The sequence below is a fragment of the Colias eurytheme genome, chromosome 8 (assembly GCF_061535395.1).
Source record: "Colias eurytheme isolate Ceu_HAF_F1 chromosome 8, ilColEury1 Martin Lab GWU primary, whole genome shotgun sequence".
In the NCBI taxonomy this organism is placed as follows: Eukaryota; Metazoa; Arthropoda; class Insecta; order Lepidoptera; family Pieridae; genus Colias; species Colias eurytheme.
The window spans coordinates 4,802,029-4,827,385 of record NC_142987.1 but is presented as its reverse complement, the minus strand read 5'-3'; the positions used below and the strand labels follow the sequence as shown (position 1 = coordinate 4,827,385).

The 25,357-nt window shown below is 30.8% G+C and overlaps 2 protein-coding genes across 2 annotated transcripts in view; one reads left to right on the top strand and one right to left on the bottom strand.

The window, feature by feature from the left end:
* Nucleotides 1-25,357, bottom strand: part of LOC149906442 (dietary and metabolic glutamate transporter-like) — a 245,487-nt gene that overhangs the window by 4,827 nt on the left and 215,303 nt on the right. The gene's annotated exons all lie outside the window — the stretch shown is intronic.
* The window catches only part of stg1 (stargazin-like protein), a 55,224-nt gene continuing 38,436 nt past the window's right edge, over nucleotides 8,570-25,357 (top strand). Inside the window, exon 1 of the mRNA XM_090104655.1 lies at nucleotides 8,570-8,702. The gene's annotated coding sequence lies outside the window, so the exon portion shown is untranslated. The remainder of the gene's footprint in view (nucleotides 8,703-25,357) is intronic.

Here is a 25,357-nt window from a genome sequence, read left to right as displayed (position 1 = left end):
TATTATTTCCTACAGTAAGGAATCGCCTTTGATGTCGCGCGATGCCGCCGCCAGCGTAGGTACTTACGCTGCCACACGAAAATACGCTAGGGTTGCAACAAATGGGAAATAAAACAATTTTGATTATTAATATTATGATGAAATCATTTATTCATATGTACATTCAAAATAATTGCGATTATTAAATCTGATGTAATTATTTGTTCATAAATATATAATTACAGATATTGCACTGCTAAATATTATTTACGTGGACACTTTATTTTTGGATGTTCTTAATTGTATATTATACCATTTAACTAAGTAATGCATTCGCATTGGGATGTTCAATCTGATTAGAAAATAATGAGGACAACATATACATAGCTTTGATTTTAATTCAACAGATACAATTAATACAATCTTTCTGAAATATTGTTTCCTTCTGGGATTTCAATGTAGATTTACATCCGTAAACGGAACAGTTTTTGCGCGTCATAATAGAATATGTAAGTACCTATGTATAATAAAATTATTACACAAAAATACGACTGCGTCATCCTTTCGCGATAGTTAATGCAAACTCAGCGTGATTGCATTAAGCGGCCCGCGTCGCCCGACCCCGCGCCAGTTCCCCTCCGTTTCTCTGCACAAGTACATTCGTCGCCATACTGTAGGATGGTAATACTGTGACATAGGTATGAATAAAATGTCGTTGTTTTACCTTCGAGTTGAAATCTTCGCTACATAACTTGAGTTGGGGATTTCTGAAAATGCCACTAGAAACGTACACTGTTACTCTCCTCTTATATATTAAATTCTATGGTTTGTATTGCTTTGTGGTTGGTGTAAACGGAATTCGAGACTTGTTGGCGTTTCGTATCCAAAGGCTGTCGAACGAAAGCTATTCCCAATCTAAATGTTTGATGGCCCGTGCACTACAAACCTGAATACTGTTTTAATTTTGCATTGCAAGTTCGATAGCATGTGTATCTATACTATAATAGATATTATTAAAGAGGAACCTTTTTATTTTGTATGTTTGTATTGAATAGGCCCAAAAACTTCTGGACCGATTTCAAAATTGATTTAACCATTACTTAGAGGGATTCTTCCGAATTCGTATAGACTATATTTTTTATCCCGAAAACGTAAATATGTACCACAGGCGAAGCCGGGGCGCACCGCTTGTCTATTATAAATTGAACTACATATTGGATATGTTTATGATTGTGTGATTACTTTTACTTAACGGGGAGACTCGAATCTGTATCGTTTAATAAAAATAATCACACGTAATATTGATTTATATATATAAGTAGATTAATGTGAATAATCTCGTCTTTGAAATAAATTGTTTCTTATACTTTTGGTTTCATAACCTTTATAGCTTTAATAGCAAATAAGTATAGTCATCAGTGTATTTATAAGTTAGAATCTTTTCAGCTTCACGAGGACTTCACGTTATTGCGCTGTAGGAGCGATCCTAATACAAACTTTCCACCCTTATTGCAGGCTCTTTAATATTCGTGGCCTTTGCCAGCTAGATTATATCCTTCTCTTTCACCCTGTATATGACTCAATATACCAATACAATCTTTTACAAATACTTTGTAGCTTTTTTGTTTACTTTTACCATATGTTCATTTCTTTTTAATATATACCTAAGAATTTGGTGTTGTGGTTTAGACACTTTATTTACATTGACAAAGTTACTTTTGCATTTATTAAACATTTCTAAAAAATTCTTCGTTAAACGAATAGGAGCATAAAACTTCTTTCAACACCAATATAAATAATTCCTCTTCTAGTTCTCTCAGTAATAAATTCAGTTTTTAATACAAGAATAATTTGAATAACTACAACGACAAATCCTATCTTATGCCACTCGTTCACTCACTTCTCTTTATACCCGCAAAGTCGGAATACTTTGTATAAGATTTCCATTGTCTTCAAAGCAATTATTGTGACACAGGTTTAAGTTACAAGCGAATTAGATTTACAAAAGCAGCTTGATATCACTGGCTTTTATGTTGCGATCTTTTCCTTAACTCTGAGTCTCATTGTCATACCTTTTTCGCATAGCTTCGAGGAAATAATATATGGAATGTTTCTTCATGTATATAATCTTTGTTTTGAGTAGGTTGGTCAAATTAATGTAGTTTGGAAAATCTAATATGCCATACATAAACTATTTACGATTTGAAATACTACTTCTACCGCTTCTCAGTAAGTAAACAAATTAGTATGTATGTACCATCTGAATTGTATTGATGTTGTTTTAGTTATATATAAACAGCTTCACCACTCTACCAGAAAGTGCCCTTATTGTACTTAGCGAGAGATTTAAATAGATTTAGGTGTATTCGAAACGGATATAAGGGAAAGCAAAAGCTTATTGCTAAATCCAAACATCGGATTCGTAACAAACGCGTGGAGGTGCTTGTTATCACGGCTTGTTTGGTAGATAGAGATACCTTCAGTCGTTATTTTAGGGCATCGGTTTAAATTAAAGATGTTTTCATTTCACAAAATTGAAACTTTGAATTGCTTTGAGAGATGGTTGTATGGTATTTCTGTTTCACGTTTATCGTAGATCGTTGCTGTTTTTGATTGAAAATGTGTGATCCACAGATCAATCTCTAGAACTTAAAGTATTGAGCATCATTTCGGAGAATTGTATAGGTGAGATAATTATAATATGAAGGAAGATAATATGAATTAGAAGTTACATTCTCTTCAAAAATTGAAATTTTATAGGATTTAAATTGCACATTTCTGTAATAATACTGTATGAAATCGAGCAGGCTTATAAAGACAACAGAAAATAAGCATTTCCAGACTTATACAAGCGACCCATCGCTCCCTTGCTGGCTCTTAATTTAGAGATCTCTCGTTTTAAGATAAGCCAGTTTTTATTAAAAAATATATTGTCAAGGTATTTCTCAGGTTTTACGCACGACCTATTCTTAATCTGAACCATTGTATTTATATTTGTTGAAGACAGTTTTTATCAGTGTTTTGAATAAAGACATTATTCAAAACACTGATAAAACTTTTTTGCGCTCAAACGCCTCTGAATTTTCGAGTTTGTTTTTAAGTAGGTAGATGCTGTCCCGTAGTAAAATATGTAAGATAAGAGAGATACTTAAGTGGGTTAATTATTTTTTCTCAAAACTCTTTCTGTGTTCAGATTTCACGAGAAAAATGTTGTTTATCTTATCTCCAGGAAATTAGTTTCATAATTAAGCCGGTGAATTGACATTTTTCTAGTGAAAGTATAGTTGAGGTCCATAAATTCGTGCTCGAGAATTCTTGAATAATTGCGATACAGCATTAATCTTTTTCTTGTATAAGTATAACGACTGGTTAACTGAAACTTTAACAAATATCACCTATACCTACTTAAGTACCTACGTAAGTTTCCTTCTGGATTCTTGTAGATTTCATTAAAATTAATATATAGTGAGATTAATATTATAAGAAAGAGAATAAGAAGAGATAAGTTATAAGTTCGGAAATAGAGCTTGGTCATTGATACCAAATCTGCTATATTACATCGGCTCAAAATTAATGAGACGTGGCCCTCTACCGAGCGTAAATCACTACTTATTAGCACCATATAGTCCTAATCAAAAGATAAAACGCGTAAAGATAAACATGTCATTATAAAGGTCCACGTGAAGTGCTCGCAGACTCATCAAGTGGCCCAGTTTATACGTTATAATTACATACCTCGACCTTCGCCCGCGGCTGTTTAGGTTACAAAGTTTTTGTAATATCATTTTTACGGCTTCACATCTCATTATCTTAAAGTGGGACGTTTTCCATCATTACAAATTGCTAGGTCTTCTATAAAATACGGAACGCTGTTTGCTCCTCGTAAGAAATTGGCCCTTAATTTGAACGATTACGGCTTTGTAAACCTTATTAAAGCGCGTGGTTAATAGAATACTGTCTTATTCTGCTAAATTGGGTGTTGATTAAATTATACAGAATATAATAATAATCTACAATTTTAAATTATTTAATATTATATGTAAGATATCAAGTTCATGACATAAATATTGATCATAAAAATAATTGAATAATGAATCGGCATCTCTTACTATGGAATGAAAATAAGAAAACAAAAAATACACAGATATGAATCGTATATTGTATGTAAATAAAAACAACAACAAGACAAAACTTGAGGCTATGAAAACTCTCAGAAAACTCTCTGTAAGATGAGACGAGGAAAGTTAAAGATTTGGTCAGCAATCCTTAAGCCGTTGTTTGAAACCCAATACCCTAGTATTGATATGCTTTCTTAGTCACCAAGGATGCGGTAACTCGTCTAGTTTGAGTCGTAGTTCCAAGTGAGGTATACTCAAACTTTAACACTCGACCTTTATGAGATATTCAATATATTAGAAGGTAGATCAGTGTGACCGCATGACCCTTCTAAATAACTAAAATCAACAACATGAAATTCAGTTATTTAGCCCATCACACAAATCCAATAAAAGAGAAAGCATCATGCAAATTTTATTACAAATGTAACCAATATCCAATAAATTGCGCGATGTTTATTACACATTAAAAGTTACTCACAGAAATGAGTATTAGATATTCCGACCTACATTACTTCGAAAGACCATTACTAGAATATTGCGGCGTGACTCTTGCCCATTAAATTCTTGGCAACGACTAATAAAAAATTTGATGCATCGGTAGATTTGTTTAAAGGATCAATATGTACGAGGTATAAATCGAAGGTTGTTAGCTTTATTGTTTCGTTGTCACCATTTATTGGGACAGACAATAATTATTTAACGTTCTTGTTTACGATGACATTAATTACGACCGTGGAATTGGGACCATGACCTTTGTCTATTCTTGATTCATAATAATAGAAGCATAAAATAGATGTTTGTAAATTTCTAGATTTCCAATTTAAATTGATATTTCACGGGAATTTAAAATACTGTTTAAGTTAATATATTTAACAAATATTTGAATAAACGTTCAAAAACATGCGCAAAAATATTACATTTTAAATTGTAATTTTACGCAGTTTTCGAATATCATTCAGTTTCTCTTTATAGGAAAATATTTGAATAAAGATTTAAAAATGTGCACAAAAATTTTACGGTATTTTTAAATAAAGAAATTACAGTAGGTATGAAGAGTAGTCGAGATAAACTGAAGTTTATTCGGAATACGTATACAAATCCCAAACCTTTCTAAATAATGTTTCAACACAACTTTTATCACTGCAATAATTAGTAAGAATATATATATAACATGCAACTCAGGCGGCAATAAAAAAGTACGTAACCCATAGCAACCGCATCACGTACCATTTGAGAGAGCCATAACAGTATTGGAGGTTCTATGTAGCTACGAGGCATGGTTTACCATAGCCGCCATCCAAACATTACTTCCGATCGTTTTATTATGTGAATCGGAATCTTTTTCACAGGTTATGCCGAGCTTCTGCACGTATAAAGCAGTAGTTTCACGTATAAGAGATTTTTTTAAATGAAATTTAAAATTTATTTTTGTTAACGTCAAAGCGGTGAAATCAGAACTTTTTTCATGCGTCGTTATCCCGTTGTTTTGTAAATAATTTGGCTCTTCAACAAATCGTATAACAAACCCAGAGTTAGTGTTCAATCTTTAAAATATCATGTGCTTGGAAAATGCTAATAATGTGATTGCATGATATCACAACAATCAAACAATTAATTAGTCTCTATAAATAGACAGCTTAATCTTATACAATTTACGAGTATAGGTAATGGCTTATTTAAATGATTAGGTACCTCTTAATATGTTTAATTTTGCACGTTTATTACGCGAAAACCATTATGTTCATCGTATATTCTTATAAGTGATATTCCTACGCAAAGCGCCTTTGCATTGACATGAAATGATTAAAGTATTACCTACCCATAGTAGAAAATAATAGTTACCTATACTTAAAAATATTGATTAATTAAAGAGACCTCATAACTCCACATATTATACGAAAATTGCGGTCAGATTGCACGCAAAAACTTTGAACTTCTAGAAAATTACGCTTAATTCGAAAAGTTTATATCGCGGGAATAATTCCATTGGATAACATGACCTACTGAGCCTTCCCCACACTGCAGTAAGTACCATCCTGTCCCATTTTCGGGGCCATTCTGTTATGCTATAGCAGTTTCCATTATTGGACACTATCTAATGAACACAAATGACTCGGAAGCGCCATACTAAATGATTCTCCCTCGTGCCGACCACCCGTTACATAACTAACGATATTAACTTATTTAATAGCCACTTTACTGGAAATTTTGTTGTATTAAAATTTATGGCACTGAAGTTGGTAAGGCAAATCTTAACCCATTTTGTCGGGTTTGGAAGGAGAATATCTAAAGCGTTCTGTTTCTTTATAACGATAATAATTATCGAGAGGTTTCAAACTTATTAGTATTTTTAATGAATATTTTCTACGTGATTCCTTTGAGCCTTATAAAGTTTAAATATCCTTAATTTTCCTTGATTTACTATATTTTTACATGCAGATAATTCTGAATCAAATGAAAATAATTTTGCTCAAAGTTATAATTACGAGCGCCAAACGATGTCATCAAAAGCGTATTCTATTTTTATTACTTTAATATACACTAGCAATGTTAAGAAGATTTTTAATATTATAAGAATAAGATAATGTGTTATTATTGACTATTTGTAACTATATTTAAGAAGTAATGATCGACACGATAATATGTTATCATCTCGCTAATCGTATTCTAATATTCATACAATGTATTTCTTGATCCATTTAAACCCTTATCCTACTTATATTAACAATATTATAATTCCAGCATTCACCTAAGTGAAAATTTATCAACAAATGGATTTAATTTCCTAAACCCTTCTCATCGAGGCCTTGGAATTGATAATAAACTTAATATTCGCAAATCATCGATTGAGGTCTCCATGGTAACTCTCATCATTGAGATTATACTCGGGGGCAAATAGTTTGCATATTTCTAATGGGAAATTTATATCTGTTTAAGTATTTATTGATATTTGAATAGAGCATCGCCTATTTCGGACACGGAGTTGTCATTTCTATCGTACAAAATATTGATTTTAAGAACATAATATCCTATAACAAGTGAATACCGAATAAAAGGTGAAACTTTTTTCTGCACGTTTGTTATTATAGAAAACAAGTTATTAAAAATAAATACAATACTTTAAATATAATATTAAACCCAAATCACAACAGCACAAAATGCAGATTTGATATTCTATATCTGTGTATGTGAAACCACGGTCTCAAACATCTTGAAATGAATTAGTGTCATAAGTTAGTGAGCCACGCATTCATATTGTAACCGAGACTATAAACGCGTCGCCTACATCCATTTATACATCATATATTTAGCGGTGGAAGTTTTGGGATTCGACTTATAAGAAAATGAATGAACTGTTAATACCTGGAATTATTGATGGTAATTATGCTAATAGTTTGAAAAATTAAATTAAACAATAACAGTTTGAAAAATTACATAATTCTGTTACGTGCTATTTAGACTTCATAGTCACAGACACCCCCAAGTACCACGTTATTAATTATTAATCTATGACTATAAAGCCTAAATTTTACTGTACAACTATAATATGATATTACTATAGAAAGCTTCACACACTTCACTTTAAATTTTGAAATTGACAATATGAATTCTATGAAACACTGCTATCAATTTGCAAGTAAACATGCGATAATATGTGACAAAGAACATATTGTGACAAAGGTGTGATCAGATGCTAAAGAAGGAACAAATTACAAAAGAAACTAAACGATGCCTCGAGCAAACGTAGTTGAAAATGATACAACGCAAAGCGAACCAGTGACATGAAAAATTGTGTCAATATTATTTACGCCAGCAATTGAGTTCGACATAATGATATCTCTGTTGAGTTATTTTTTAAATTACTTACGAATCAGTAATTTTTTACAACGAACGTATTAATGTTATTTGTACCTATATAAGACTGGTAGAATAAACGCGTGTAAAATTGTGACTCCGGGGAGACTTACGGTAATATTGCTCGTGACTATTTTTATTTCGTGCTGTATCTTTTTTAATACTTTTCCTCTTACGCATCATAATTTTAACTTCTCTTTCTCGTGGGGCTCGAATGATACTTATTTCTTTGTTTTTGCAAAGAAATACGTAACCGATGTTAATATAAATCATTATATAATATGTTAAATAAGACGAAAAATTCTATCCTCTTGTTTTTTAACCAAATAAAACAATGTAAAATTCTGTTGCTACAATTATTTTCATAAAAAAAATATCATATCATACGTTTTTTCGTGGAAGATAGAAATGAAAAACATTTTCTTCCGCAATGTGTAGCACGCCGCAAAAAATATAATCCTTAAAACAAAAAGCCCTCGCACTACTTATTTCTCACATTTCATTTGATCACGATTTAGCAGCTCGGCTGCGGTCGGCTACGGTCGCGCACCCTCGTAGCCAAGTTCGTAGCTGTAAGTCCTCAGTGAGAACAAAACGCTACGAGATACGCACGTACGGGCTTGCTACGACGTAGACAGCTTGCCACCCGTTTCGTAAGTGGACAAGTTTATGTGCTAAAGTGAAACGGTGTATTAACATTACGAGAATTACAAGGATTGTTTGTTTGACAAAATTCGTTTGTGTTATATGGTAAGTCTATTTGGTTTTATTATGCAACTTTTTGTATATAACTATTTTAAAACGCTTTATAAAGGTGTCCATTAACATGTTAAGGTTTTAATTTACATCAAAACATTTTTTTTGAATTATTCCTTGGTATTTTTAATAACTTATTTATTTGAATATAAAAGCTTGAATAAATAGTAACAAATAGTATTTATCAGAGCTTTAAGAGATCGGGATTAAAAAATTTAAATTTAAATAGATTTATGGGTAATTATAATTAATAAGATGTATTTTTATTATTAATAAATGGTTTTGTGTTGCATGTGATGCGAAATGCTTTAATTATTGTTTTTTTAATAGTTTAACATGTTAGTCAAATATTAAAAATGTTAAAAGTGTTAAAAATATCCATGTAAAATACCCATTATCGTTGATTTTAAAATAAAGGTTTGCTAGCATTATGTTGTCAAAAAATAGTAATAAAATGATCCTATACATTATTTTTATTTCTTCTCGGAAGAACGGATTTAAAAATTTATATGACTAAATAATATTTTTTATTTAATTACATCTTCAAGGTTATCAATTTTATGTTAATAATTCAAAAATTTTGTAGGTTAATGCGAAACTCCTAAAAAAATTGTTGGCTCGGCTCTATCAGTCTGTCCGTTCGGTTATGCGTATATATATATAATATTATCTCGATTACGCTTGAAACTTAACCTATCGACCCCGTTTTTTATGCTTGCCATACTGGAATGGATACATGGAATAATATACATATTCAAGTATTTTAGTACAGCGCTTCGGCTAGCCTAGTACTAGACTAGACTTTTATTTATTTATTTATTTATTTATTTATTTAGGTTTACCAGTAATTGTTACACAAATAAGCAAGTATACAAAAAATAATCTTAAAACTAAGTGCACAATTTAAGTAGGTAAACACCACATGCGTACAATTAAACTATAAAAGGTGTTATTATACAGTGAGAAAAAAAAATAGTTATACTTAAATCTAAACAACAAATCAACATCCATTAGTCTAAGTGATTAACCAGGTACTTGTATTTATTTAGACTAAGGGAAAACATATCACAATCTTTAGCATATTTATTGTAAAGTCTACATAGTCTGGGAATCGGAGAGTTGGAACCAAGGACAGTCTTGCGTAATGGAGGAGATAAAAGGTTAACGGGATTTCTGGGATATGTAAAAGGAACTCTAAATTTGAATTTTGATAGCAACGCCGAACAGTTTATATGACCGTTTAAAATTTTAAATAAATACATTAAGTCTAATGCGTTCCTTCTATTATCTAACTTTTTAATTTTGAAGTGGGTTAGACGGTCATTATAGCCTTTTAATTCTTTTGCTTTGCCTACAGAAAACGCAAGATGATTTAAAAATCTCTTTTGAATACGCTCTATCCTGAGACTGTGCACTGCATAGTGAGGTCTCCACACAACAACACAGTACTCCAGTATACTGCGCACCAGCGTATTGTATAGCATTATTTTGGTTTCAGCATTTTGGAACGATTTAGTGTTTCTTATAATAAAACCCAAAGATTTTGAAGCCTTATTAATCGCTGCGTCAATATGAGGAACAAATGTTAACTTTTTGTCCATAATTACCCCTAAGTCTCTTTTATCGCAGAGGATCTAGGAATCTAGATTTATAGAAGGGTTTCTAATAAAAATCAGATAATTTTGCAAGAGAATAAGTTATAAGCTATTAGGTTATAAGATTAGAAGAGAATAAATAAATGAATATGTTTTTCAAGAAAATTGAGTAGATGTACCTAAATCAATGATTAGGTATATTTATTATATATTTTGCTTATGATTTTAATGATTTTTTCAAAAAGAAGGAAGGACAAAGCAAAGAGCGGAAAGGTAACAATTGTTCAAAACATGGTAGTAGTAAAAATAACATTATATATTTGTTCAATAATACTAAATTAATTCCATGTTTAACACTAAATAAATCAATTATATCATAATAATATGGTAATATGACCACAAAATAATATGACCGCAAGGCGCGGTTAGCACATAAGCATCCAAATCATAGTTATATCATGAAATGTCATAAATAATAACAATGATATACAGAAAATTGATCAAACACAATTGTCAAACAATGATATTTGTGGGATAACGAATACGTTGATACAAATCATTTAATATAATTGTAATCAATACGCAAATCAGATTCATTATCCCTCCTGACTATTTATTAGCGACTGAATTAATTAATACAGAGTATATTTAACTAATATCATTTTCGTTGGTTACATTTAATATGCTTAAATGTAATCGTCTTAGTTATACGTGCGTCTTAGAATTATAGTGTTGTTGTATTAATGAGAGTGTATACGTGACGACTAATTGAGTTAAAATAATAGGTACGGTAATGCACAATATAACAATACATTTTATTAATATTATTTTTAAAGCAGTTCTAGTACTTGGCAGTTGCCAATGTTTGTAAGTAGCGCAGTTGCACCGGCTTTATAAAAAAAAAAACATTGTTACGGTTATTGCTTACGCTTATATCAAATACAATTCGAAAATGTTGCTTACCAAAAAAATATTAAATTTATTTTCATCTAAACAGATAGTGATACCTAAGAGCTAAGATAACATCCTATCCACACATAACATTTGGAGCATGAAAACATGACATCTGCCCATTAACGCTTTACTAACATCACCTTCAACTTTAGTATTATTGTTTTTATATAGTTATAATAGAAATAACTACAACAGAAAGTTTAATGTATAATATTTAAAAAGGAAAATGACCTGTGTATTCACAAAAATATTAGACTATACGCTAATTAGCATACGGGTAACAAACGAGAGGATTCATAAAAAAAAATGTATGAACAAATATACCTTACCTTACCTTTGAAAGAGCATTCATATCTATCGGGCATATGCATTCTAGAGGACACAGAGTAAAATAAATAGCATAGACTGATAAAAAATATATAAAATTAAATTTTATCGTCTACAAGCGGTCCGTTCGGTATTTGCTCGTGGTTTACTGAGGGACCACTTATATACCCAACGGTGAAATAATTTTAAACCGGTTCATTAGTTACTGAGATTAGGCGCTTTTAAACAAACAGACAAACTGTTAAAAGTTATTACATAAGTATAGATGCATTTTTTAACTACCTACGTAACTTTCTCATATTAAAATTGCTCGTCAATAGTCACAAAGTGTAAGCTTAACTACATTGATATCTATTAATTTATATTATATACGGAAGTGTTACATTCAAGAAAGTGATATTGCATAGATACAATGGGGTATCTGAAAGCTATATTAAACATTAAGGTAACGAAAGTAGATATAAAGGAGGAAAGGTCAAATAAAAGAGAATCACTGTCTTAAAGGACCGGGCTTAATGAAAGAACTCGGAATGCCAGCTTTAAGGTTTTTCCAGATTCAATATTCCTTTGTTCTTTTTGCGATTGCCCAATATATTATAGTGTTACAAAAGGATGAATTTTGGCGTTACATCGATGGAAAATGTTTTGAATATTTAACATTTTAATACAATAAAGCAGCGTGTTTGTACGTTTAACAATTCAGCCAGTGATGTGCAATATTTTTAAGCCTCCGATTATTAAATTTATACAAGCATGAACTTTTTACATTTTTCTCTTGTTTGTATTAAGGTATTGCATAGCTTCTATCGCGGGCCTTGAGCGCGGCGACCGAATGTAAAAATTCCGTAACGAAAAATCCTAACGCCCCCCACTCCAACCGGCACAGTGATGCTGTGCAATAGATTAACCGCGGCAGTCCTCGAGTGCCACGAGTATTTTTTTTATTCATTACTAGCTTTCCGCCCGCGGCTTCGCCCGCGTTTTCAAAGAAAAACCCGTTCCCGTAGGATTTCCGGGATAAAACCTATCCTATGTCCTTTCTCGGGTATCAAAATATCTCTATACCAAATTTCACGCAAATTGGTTCAGTACTTAAGGCGTGATTGAGTAACAGACAGACAGACAGTTACTTTCGCATTTATAATATTAGTATGGATTACTTTAAAAATAACAAAGTCAAATATAAATTAAGCCAATCATCGTTTTCACACTTTATTAATATGAAATATAGATATTTTTAAAGAAAATGAAAAAGTTTTGAGGTTCACTGGTCTGTCTCTTATAATCATAGATTATATGTATAATATGAGAAGATTAGAAGTAAATATTTAACATCTTCAGATTATAATATAGAATGTTATAAAATAATTCGTACGATTTTGCAATTTTTCCGCCCTCCCAAAGTTTTTACTTTGTAAGCACATATTTCGGGCGGTGTGGTCAACATTTGGCATTCAAAATATTTCAATAAAGTGAACAAAACGTATCTCGCGGTAACCGATCTATATAATAGGCGGTTCCGCCTCACTGTACGGATTTTACGTGTTTTTTACATGAAAGCTTTTAGTTTCAATTCTGTTTCACGCTTGATAAATACATATTGTTTTTGGACGCGTCAAATTAACATTTTTTTCTTTATTCTCGTAATGCAGAGAAATTGGCACGGTACATGTAAAACTTTTAACTCGAAAATAGACCGCAAACGTTGCCGCTTTAATTACAGAATTAACTTAATTTTGACTACCTTTATTTCTTTTAATATTGTACTTATTGATGAAACTTAATTAAAAACAAACTTTCATTACATCCATGCATATAATCCTTACTAATATTATAAATGCGAAAGTAACTCTGTCTGTCTGTCTGTTACTCAATCACGCCTAAACTACTGAACCAATTTGCAAGAAATTTGGTATGGAGATATTTTGATACCCGAGAAAGGACATAGGCTACCTTTTATTGCAAAATATGTACCACGGGCGAAGCCGGGGCGGACCACTAGTCCATTATATAATTTGTTGCACATTGTTTTCTGTTGAGTACCTCTGATGCTGTATATGATAGGCAAATCAAACTAAATAGATGTTTCTACACTTAGTTAACACGTAAATAATGAACTAATTACACAATGAATAATAATAATTAACTATTCATAACATATTGCAGCAACTAATCAATAAAATAAGCTTGTATTACGCAGTACTAATAGAAGTTACTATTTTTTTTAAACAAATTTGTGTTTGTGCAAAAAATAAAAAGTTTAAATTATGTAAGTTTTCAAGACTATATCCAGGTAGAGGGCAGAGTGCCAAGCGAGTTTTATATAAAGGTTGATCAGTTAATTCAAACTTTTAAAACACGGACAATTTCAAATTATACTCAGTTCATAATAAACAGCTTTTTGTGATATAATGCCCAGAATTCATTTTATAATTTTGTAAATAATTTTGACGACAGTAGAAGTAAATTTCAGATTTTCAAGTAGGTACCTAGAAATTCCTCTACATAATAAGAAATAATAATGAAAAAAGCTTAACTTTGTACCTACATCATTTATAAAAGCAACTTATATAATACCTATTTATACAAATTAATAACCTTACATAATACTGATCTACTATACTAATATCAAAGCTACCCCACACAGTAGCAGTAACAATATCACGCTATATTATTACAAAATTTTCACTTCAACTTTCCAATTATATCGGCAATTATATAAAGTGACCGAACGTTTAATTTCGCTCCCGCAGAGAGAAAACGCTAAAAGCCATTCGCACGAAGCGTACAAAGATTTCATAGGAAGTAATACATTCTGGACCAATAAAAGAGTAATCGTATAAAATTGAAGTTTGCACATGGCGATATTAGAAAAGTTCATTGCCGTGCACTATTTCATATGTGAACGTTATTTTGGTACCGTTTTATGATTAATGGCTCTTAACAAACATCGAACTATGATAAATTTTAATATATTATGTAGGTACTTGGTATACTTTATGTAGGTAAATATAATATAATGATACGTTGTTAATTATGCAGACGAATTAAAATATTATTATCTTATGATAAAAATGAAAGCAGACATTAAAATATTATTTATTTTACGATAAATTACCAGTCTGAAAATGGAATATAATAAGCATAATTTTAAATTTGATTATTAATTTCACAGCTGTAATTTAAAATTAATATGAATAGCTCAGTAAAAAGAAAGGTTACATAATTAAAGTATACAATTCAAATAACACAGTAGTAGTAAAAAATGTATGCATAATATTATAATCTACAATGTTAGATTCGATTACGCTACATTCATAAAGGCGATTCAAGATTTTAAGGTCAAATTCACAGGCTAGGTTTCCGTGGACAAAATATATTTTTAAGTGTTACAATCAAAAACGGCTGATCAAATCTGGGTGATATTTTGCATTGTATAGATTGTAGCCTAGTTTAATAAAATATAGAGTTGAGCACACAGCTTAAATTGTCAAAGCACCTGGGTAAGAGTAAGTACATAAAGCATTATGTAATTCCAATAATTTATTGATCATAATATTTACAATAACGAAATGATAAAAAATTTGGTACCTATATCTTCAATAATAAGACATCATTATAGAACGTGGAAAATATATTGGGAAAACGTCTGATTTTCGCTAATGAGGGTGAGGGTAGTGACATAACGTAACCGGGATTTGGAGGCTCAACCCGGAAGCATGACTTGTGAAATATTGACAAGGTGCATTAAAATATACGCTAAGTTAACATTTTCATATTTAATTTTTGTATATTTTGACTTTCAGATTATCATTTTACTATACAAATGGTTCGGTGGTTTGTCACATACCAATGCCACAAAAATATTTGAGAAAAGAAGCAAAAAAACAGCAATTGCTATTAAATTACATAAAAAGTATCGGGTCTGAAATTTCGTGGAACGTAATAAAGAAGCGCGTGCAAACTTCATTGCTCCAACTCGTACATGTGCGCTACTTTATGAAAACTTTTAATGTAACGAGTGAAACTGTTCAGTAGTTATTTAATTTAGATCCAATGTACACGCCAACTTGTACACATCCAATTGAACAAATTCCACTCATTGCTAGAATGTCTACAAATAAAAGCGAACTGAAAACTGAAAGTCACAAACGACGCCAATAAAACGAACCGCGATACTTTGAACGGACGAGCTAAATAAAATCAGTTTTGTTTGAAATTCCCTTGTTCTTTTGTTAGTCTGTATGTTTATGGTTATTTGTTGGAAACTTTTGTTTGAGACAGCGTGTATGCAATATTTGCTTGTAATATAAATCATTTGTCGTACTTCGAAAGAAATATCATACAATAATGAACAATTGAGAAGTTCGGAGTTATGGAATTAAATAAAATATGAGTTGTGAAGGTTTCGATATTTCTATTGCTTTTAGTGACAGATTTAGTTATTTCGTAAACTTTTGTAAATTAATTGGATTTATCCCGTATTTCGAAATATTGAACTTTTGTTCGTGTGCTCGGTAAATGAAATATTATATAATGCTTATTATATAATGCTATATAATAAATTATTAATATAGTTAAGTTGATTTATAATATAGAGTTTTTCAGATAAATACTACGTATATAAGAACACTGTATTCTCAAAAGAGATGGCTAATTTAATCAATATAAAGATTGTATTAACTAAGATATAAGTAATACAAACTCTATAACTATAAATGCCACAGTGATTTTTTATGAGATAGATTTTCTTGCTTACCAACAAGAAATTACATCCTTATATTATTATTATAAGTGATGGAAATTAACTACAAAGAAACTGACGATGTGCGCGTGCGTAGCGACGATAATTCTAAGGTAGATAAAATTCTCAATTACCAATGCGAACGTCCATAACCTTAATATCTAACAATGTGCTAATGTATAGCGTAAAAGACCTTGCTACAATATCCGTTTTCAATTTCTAGAACTATGACACAAAATCTATTTAAAAAGTCGTATTAAAAATAATAAGGCATATTTTTATAAGAAAAGCACCCCTTCAAATAAAACAACAAGTGGTTGTATTATAATCGCAAAGAGCACGGTGAATACATAGTAACATCAGCACGTACTTCAAGTAGTAAATAGGGATAAAATATAAAATACTCCCGTACATAATAACCATGCGAATAAGTGACGTGTAACACGCTGGCTCGGAACTTAACACCTCATCTTTATTTATTACCTTAGCATGAAGGATACAGGAGTGTGTTATCTCGACGTTTCTTTTTACAAAGTAATAAGTTATTACGTGCGGGTTTTTATAAAAATGGATAAGTGGATGCGTTATGAAGTTTTAGGCGATTGGAAATGTAGTGTCGATTCTCGTAGTAGGTACCTATCTAATATCTAATATATATTATAAAGGCGAAAGTTTGTAAGGATGTATGGATGTATGGATGCATGGATGTATGGATGTATGGATGTTTGTTACTCTTTCACGTAAAAACTACTGAACCGATTACAATGAAATTTAGCACACATATAGAGGGTAACTTGGATTAACACATAGGATAGTTTTTATCCCGGAAATCCCACGGGAACGGGAACTATGCGGGTTTTCCTTTGCAAACGCGGGCGAAGCCGCGGGCGGAAATCTAGTCTGATATAATTATGGAATGCTTCATAGGTACTTGAGGTAGATAGGATCATGAATGTACGGTCTATAGGTTCACTCCTACTAATACTGGCATTAAAATAACATACAGTATATCTGTGATTTTTATAAAATCGAACAATAACGTAAACAACATAAAATAATCGAGCTTTTTAGAATCCTTAGTACACGTTTAAACTCATAATTATCAATTAACATACCCCTGTAAATGCAAATAAGTCCAGTTGAAATTATGGTACCAATTGAATAAGAATATTATTAAAACTAACTAAAAACCAACCATTATTTAACCTTATAAAAATCCTTCGGGCCCGACCCGATTATCGACTTTCAGCATTGTCTGTTGAAAACAAGCAACTTTTTAAGACATAATTTCATATTTTACCTACTCGTTTCTCCAAAATGATATCAAATATTTGGATAAAATATAAATTTATAATAGAATTATCTCGTTACGAGAGGAAGTGGTTACACAATGTAAATGTTACCATAGGACCGAATTACACAATAAAAAGGGTAATTTGATGAATATGGCATACATAATATATTAAAATGTATTGATTTAATTGACCTGACTTCTGGACAGTCCGTAAAACAACATGATTAATAATTTATTACAATTTTCAAAAAAGTAGCGTTCATTCACAGTTTTTTTATAATTTACCTTTTTCTTAAATAAATTATTTTGCTTTAATTATATAGAGTGGGAATGATCATTTTAAGGTATCCATTCCCTTACTATAAAAGAAACACCAAATAAAAATAGCTAAGAAAGGTAAAACTATTACGCCAAAGCAATTTATTTCAATCTGTTTCTAGCTCATAACCTTCCATAGAAAATGTAAAGAATACCTGGTAATATAACCATTTCTTTTAAATGAAATATCTACACGAAATGCTTGCTAACTCGTTGATGTTGTTATATAAATAAAAATGTAATCTTTCTGGAAAAGAATCTCAGTCGAGTGAGGTGTATAAGAAGAAAAAAGTATTTCAAATAGGATGTTTATTTTTTATTTGTATTAGGAAATATTAAAATTCATGAATGGCTTATATGATTTTCCGAGGAATTTACATTGGCTAGAAAAACAGAGCAGGTATCCGATTATCTATATAATATAAATGAATCGCCAAATATGTTGCTAAACGTAAAACTCGAGAACGGCTCAATCAATTCAGCATTTTTTAACATTTTGTTAAGGCACTAAGAAAAGTTCTTAAGGAGAAAACCTGAAAAAGGGGCAATAGGGCAGAACAAAGTCTGCTGAGAAAGCTATGTTTTAATATAGTTCTATAGTGAAATGATATATATATAATCGTGGGAATATACAATTACTTATACAAGCATTTAATATATTCTCTTTTGTATAAGACTCCATATAATTTGGTTTACATCGTTTATAGCATACCTACTTATAAGTATTGAAACCAATGATGATGGCATTATGTTCGAATCAATGGGCTTCGCTTGCTTGTGAACAAGTCTCTATCTGTCATTGCTTCAAGCGTATAAGTACATGTAATGTTGTATGCTTCATTACAGTAATGGGTAATGGCTCATTTCGATTATTTGCATACCACTGGTTGGTTGTATTATATTATAAAGTTATATTATAATATAATAAGTAATCGTATTTTTTATTAAGTAATCTTTATAAGTAATCGTATTTTTAATAGCGTTAGTTTAATCTTATCTTACTTAGGGGATTTTAAAGAAATATTCAATTATATATTAAGTTTGTACGTATTAACTATATCTATCTTTACGACTACATATTTATTCTTCAAACATATCAATGAGCTGGTGTAGGGTTTTGTACTGGCCTATCATCCATCGAAACAAATAATTTAAAACAATATTTCGAAATTTACCTGGCCTATAAATCTAAGCTATAAACGAAAAAAATGTTGATTGAAAAGCAAATATTTTTAAAACAATCCACCAGCAATTAATATAAAAATAACTGATGAAATATTTTAATTTTGCCAACATAAAAGGATCGTTCTTATTCGGAACTAGGTCGTCTAACAGAGGTTTATAAAATTCCTCAATTAATTTTACTTAACTTTTATATAATATCTTGTGCTATTTGGTTGGTGATTCGCAAAGGGAAGCGCCTTATATTCGCATAATTTTGTGTTATTGCTGAATATTAATTAGTGATTTTACAAGGCTTGTAATAAACGTAACCCTTAATTTAATGTTTTCTCAAAATTAACCGAGCAATTTCGCCTAATTTAATGCAACTGATACATTGTTTAATTATTTTAGCGTAACAATTTCTGGCTAATGATGCCACACTGGCTCAGCTAATTAAAATCATTATTATTATTAAATGCTCGTTTTACGCTAACATTGCCTTGAATTTTGTTCTCTTGCTTATTGTTCCAGATTTTATTAGCACTTGGTGTAAAGGCTCTTTCATAATATTTTATGATAGTTTTAGTTGCGTAACAAGAAATTAAAAATAAGTGTTTCATGATATCTTTAGTATAAGAATAATTTATTACCAAATAAATTTATCTATTGTAAGAAAATTTTATACTAACTAACTGATAGGTATACAAATAGTAGGTACTATGATTTTCTACAATTATTTTGCTCGTAGGATATATTTTCCAGTTTTTATAAAGTTTGGTTACAAAATATTCATCCTTGTGTATCTTCCTTGCCATTTTTCCGTTCGAAGAAGAAAAAACAGTGAGTGTAAACATTATATTTCACTCCATAAATAAATTTTAATATTTGATATCATAAAAACAAAATGCGGGCAATCTAAATATTTAAAAACATTCACAAAGAATAGAAAAGATACATTGTTTCAAGATACAATTTTCTCGAATTTTCCAAGCAATTACCGTTAAAAGCTACACGAAATGTAATCATGTCTTTGTCTGAAAAACTAAACCTAAATCCAGAAACTGGAAAATGTTTTTAGGTCAACTGAGGCATCTAGAGACGTTAGACAGATTCAAGGTTTACTAGAAATGATAAATGGTTCTGTATAAATATTTATGTACCATTTTGTATGATGATGTACTTGGACGTAGACGTCTTATCTTGTATAATGTATGGTAACGAGGTTTTGTCTTTTTTCTTTATTAAATTTATGTATCGTGTGCTAATTGTATCTATAAAGTTCATTTTTCAGTAGCGTTACAAAGTATGCGCATGAATAAAATTTCCTTCCCGAAATACCTGTAATCTAGATTATGTCTCAACCAAATTTTAATAATAAATTTAATAAATTTTTGCGTATTTTTTATTAAAAGTAAATAATATGAGATGAAAATATAATACTTTTTTATTAGGTTTATCTTCAATGAAATTGAAAAATTCATAATTTTAAGATATTATTTTCCAATATTATCAAATTGCTCGAATCCTTCAGAGTTAAAAAAACCAACAAAGGTCCCGTCAGCCCAATTCATCGTGAAAATATTAAATTTCCAATATAATAAATGATATTCTCTCTTCCCAATCTATTGGCTAACTAACTCTCCGTAACTGAGATCGTTCATAAAGTATCAAGCAGGATTTACAGCGAAAATTGCGAGCTTGGCTCTTTTAAACTCATTTATAAGCCCTGCAACTAGTAACACCTACCGTAACTTACTCGGTAGCGCCATTGAACTACCGAGTTACAACTTCTCACATTTTATAATTACCTTTTTCTAGCTACACTGCAGATATAAATTTAAATGGAAGAGAATTTTATGTCGACAATTAAATGAAATAAAACGAATGTTTTGAAGTTTTCTTCTAAATTAATCCCATTTAAATTCCAAACAAATGTGGTTAAACTAAACTCTCACTCAGTAAATAAATAAATAAATAAATAAAATATCCTTTATTGAATTATTATGTACATTAATGGACGACTAAGATCCGTTAGGCAAAAATAAAAATACAAGAGTTACACACCCTGTAAGCACACCCTACTAGAAAATGGGTTTAAGCGTCAATTAATAAATATGTTATCGGGTTGTTCACGTATCGAGACAAACCTCTTTCCATCCCATAATGCTATTCGAATTTACAATCCCTTTTAAGGTTGGCGACACGTCCAAATTTAATTATTTCCGAAGTTTACGGGCGGAGTAACGTGTCTCATATATAATATCATCAATCAATAGTTTAATATCACACGTAGGTATGAGAAAGAGGTGTTCATATACCGTCTTTACAAAGTCATGACCTTTACAAAGGCTTAAAAGCTTGCTGAAAGGTCCAATGCAATCTATCTTTAAAGTAAGGTATTCGATGTACAGGAACCACCTCAATGGCCATGTTTCGTGACTTGTATAGAACGCCGTCCACTACGTCGGTATTTTGTGCACGAATCAAGTAGAGTACATTGGAGCAATCTGCCAATGACCTGCAACGTTTTGCGAACGTATTGTGGACGTTGTAGATTCTTCTAGAACTTATCATTTTTGTTGCCGATTGATTTGTTGATGTTGAAAGGTGGATAAATCAATGTGAATTATGCGTGATAAATTACAAACAGTGAACAAGAGTTTTAAGTAAAACTACCTAATTATGATTTGAATTATACAAATAGTTTTTTTTATTAATTTGCAAAATACGTATTATATTTTTTAATATTATATTTTAAGCATTGGATAAAATGTTTATTCATTACATTTAACCCCGATATTAAATCGGCACACTATAAACTCCCGCCACTTGATTATTAATTTTCAAATAATTGAAGTTCGTTTTTAGGACAAAATTTGTGGTTGGATGAGTTTCATAATTGCCTCGATCAAAGCTCAGAACTCACAGATACAATACAAACACATTCCACTCACATCCAACATTGAATTGTTGAAAATGTATTTTAGCATCAAATATTCTTAACAAAAATCGCGTTGCCGCGTAAGATATGGAACATGTATCCTGTCAGAGCCTTTCCAAGAAAGAAAAGCAAACGTAACTTGTCACACTTTATAAACAAGACGTACGTTATAAAGAGTTACAGTGTAAAAATGAAACTGGGAATTCAGCCAATAAAGGGGAGAGACAAAGCCCCTGAAATTCGCATTATGTAATATTTTACGTCTACCGTTTTCACGCTCGCACGCATAATTCACACATTATCTCTTGCCTGATTGAAGAGAACGAGTTTTATAAAGATATATTATATTGTACGTTTTGTTCTATAAATTGTGAAGTATTCGGTCGGCGGCTCCCAGGAGTTTTGTTCTTTCGTTGACTCGTTGTAATCTCTTGTGTAATTAATCAGTAATTTCCAAGAAACTAAACATGTTTGTCAAATGTTGGAAGTTACCAAGAATATTATGTTCCTTAGATGTGTTAAATAACAATTCTTATTGATTTATATATATTTAGCCAAGGATGAATTGAACCTCTCTTTAATTTAAAAATCCTTTCTATTCATGGACCAATTTAAAAGCAATATATTCATAGTATTTTGGTCAATCTACACAGATAGTGTGTGGTTTTCCTTCATCTTGTTATCTCAGTTTCGATGGATTTAGTTGCGGTTTCCCTTACCGCTACGTTGATCACTCGATTGATGAAACAAAATTGTTTCGGCAGAGTAAAGATGGACTAAGACCCCATAGGGTCGTATTGATGGGCGGTGTTTCTGGTCCCTTTTTCCTTTTACTTCCAATGTCAATGAAGATGTTTATGAAATATACCTAGCTAGATATTTGCGTCATTAATTTTAGAATTGTTATTTATAATCCAATGTTTGCTACTGATTAAAAATCTTCATTACAAAAATTTTGAACACCATCCAAATAACAAATTTTAAGAAATTTTATTATATTTTTTGTCACATCTCTATGTTCTATGTACTGTGATTGAATTTAAAGTAAATTTTCAACCAACATCAAAATTGAATAAAACGAAATCGTTTAAACAAGTAAACATCCTGCGTGATAAATGAAACCATGTCATCGTGAGGGTACCTAATGGTAAACGTGTCGTATCAATCAAAATCTATCATAACACTTTCCATCGATCCAGAAGGATTCGTATTAAGTGACAAAATCAACATTTTTGCTTAAAAATAAAAGAGTGAAGCGTATTTTTTTTCATTTAATATTACTAATCGACCATACTTCTAAAAACTATTAATATTATAGTGTACGACAATCGAGTAAAAACACTAGAAACAACATCTTTAAAAAACGGTTTAGAATTGAGACTATTATATCAATATGTAGAGTCAGTTCGTTAATATAAGATGTTGAAAAAGATAGACTGCTACGAACATTTTTAAAAACAAATATTACCATCGACATTCAGCCTTCTTGAATTTATAAAGCTTGACAGAGCTGATTATGCGCGTCTATAGAGGTTACACTCCTATTTGTTACGTCAGGTCTATTTTTTACTCGCAAAACAGATCTAAAAGCAAGTCCATGTACCTGTACGGTGAATATTTTTCTACGCAAGTCTAGTAGACATCAGCGATGCGATCAAGAATGTATGATAATGCGATGGAGACGTATAGCATTCTGGCATTGAGTGTTCCTACTTCGTTTTGTCGGTAGTGTTTCTTAAATGATGCTTTTTGCGAGCGAAAACAATGGTATCCATTTGGAGCACTTCGCATTAAGAAGATTCAACAGCGATGGCTGCTTTTCTCCATTGTTTGTGCGTACAATATCAATGGTTGAAATGTGTTTCGGAGTTTTTTGCGGAGCCTCATTTCGGGGATTTGTAAAATGTTTTACAACCAAATTATTTTAAGTATCTCATTGTGATATTACAGAGAGATTTTTCGTTGAAAACTTGTTTTTAATTTAATATTATTCCAATTTATAATTTTAAAAATAAGGAAGTATAAAATTGTATAGCTATAGAAGTTAGATAATGAAAGAAAAATCGATGTAGGTACCTACCTACCGCTTTTATTAATAACGCTTATAAAATTAAATTTTCTGAATAATCTTACTTAAATAATATTATAAAACTCTATAGTTAAAAACTTTATACTTAACCTACATATTATATCTACTAAATTATTAATGCATTCAAATAAATGTATTTATTCCAAGTAACTCACTCTATAGTAATATTGTATGAGGATTATCTGCCTACAGTTTGTCTTCCTTGTTGACTTTGTTGAGAAAGAAACAGATTTTTCAAAATATTTATCTTTAGGTTTATATTGTGTATTATTCCTATTTTAATATGTGTCTATTTTATCATTTTCTGTGGCATGTTTTATTAGCAGTAAGTACTTGCATCATATTTGTATTATTAAGTATGTACTTAGTTCTACATTTTAACATAACTTTGATCAAATAAAGCCAAAGCCATTATAATAGTTTAAGAGCTGTAACTTCTAGTCCCGTCAAGTAAGTTTATATTAAACCCTCGTTGGTTATTTACTTGAAAATTAAGGTTTCCAAACCACTCTTACTCTATCATAATTGTTGCATAATTGAACTAAAACAAAAGTAATTCTGTTGAAGCTTAGTTGAATAAATAAACGATCGACTTTTAATTTTTCTATTTCACTAAATTTCTTTTAAAATATAGGTTTCCATCAAGTCCAAAGGTCATGATTGACTTCCAATTCAATTTCATAAAAGTTTCCTTCCTCGCAATTTGTAACGCAATCAGCAAGTTTGAACTGAGAAAAAAGGGAATTTCAAATGTAATTTGCTAAAAACAAAAACCTTTTTTGCTGATAACTGTAATTACTATCGAATAAGACATTGTAAAACCTTTTATTACATTCCGAGGATTACCTAAGCGTTATTCTTTCCATTAACCGTACCGTATCGCTGGAGTAAGACGCAATCAGAGACTAAATGGAATGTCACACGTACGAATTTATTGTATTTCCCCATAGGCTCTTTAGAAAGATTGCTTTTGGATTAAGACCGCGGGTTAATTACTATTTTCCTCCGCGCAAGGAATCTATTATCACTGTTTTGTTTTATCACTCTATAGACGGTATGTTACGATTTATGACTGAGTTTAAAGAATATTTAAAGCATTTTTTATTAGATAATAAATAAGTTATAAAAAGTAATAGGCACATAATAATAAATATACGTAGAATAATTCTACGTAACCAACTTACAATTCTCCGCACTAAACCTTGATTCAATAATACAGATTA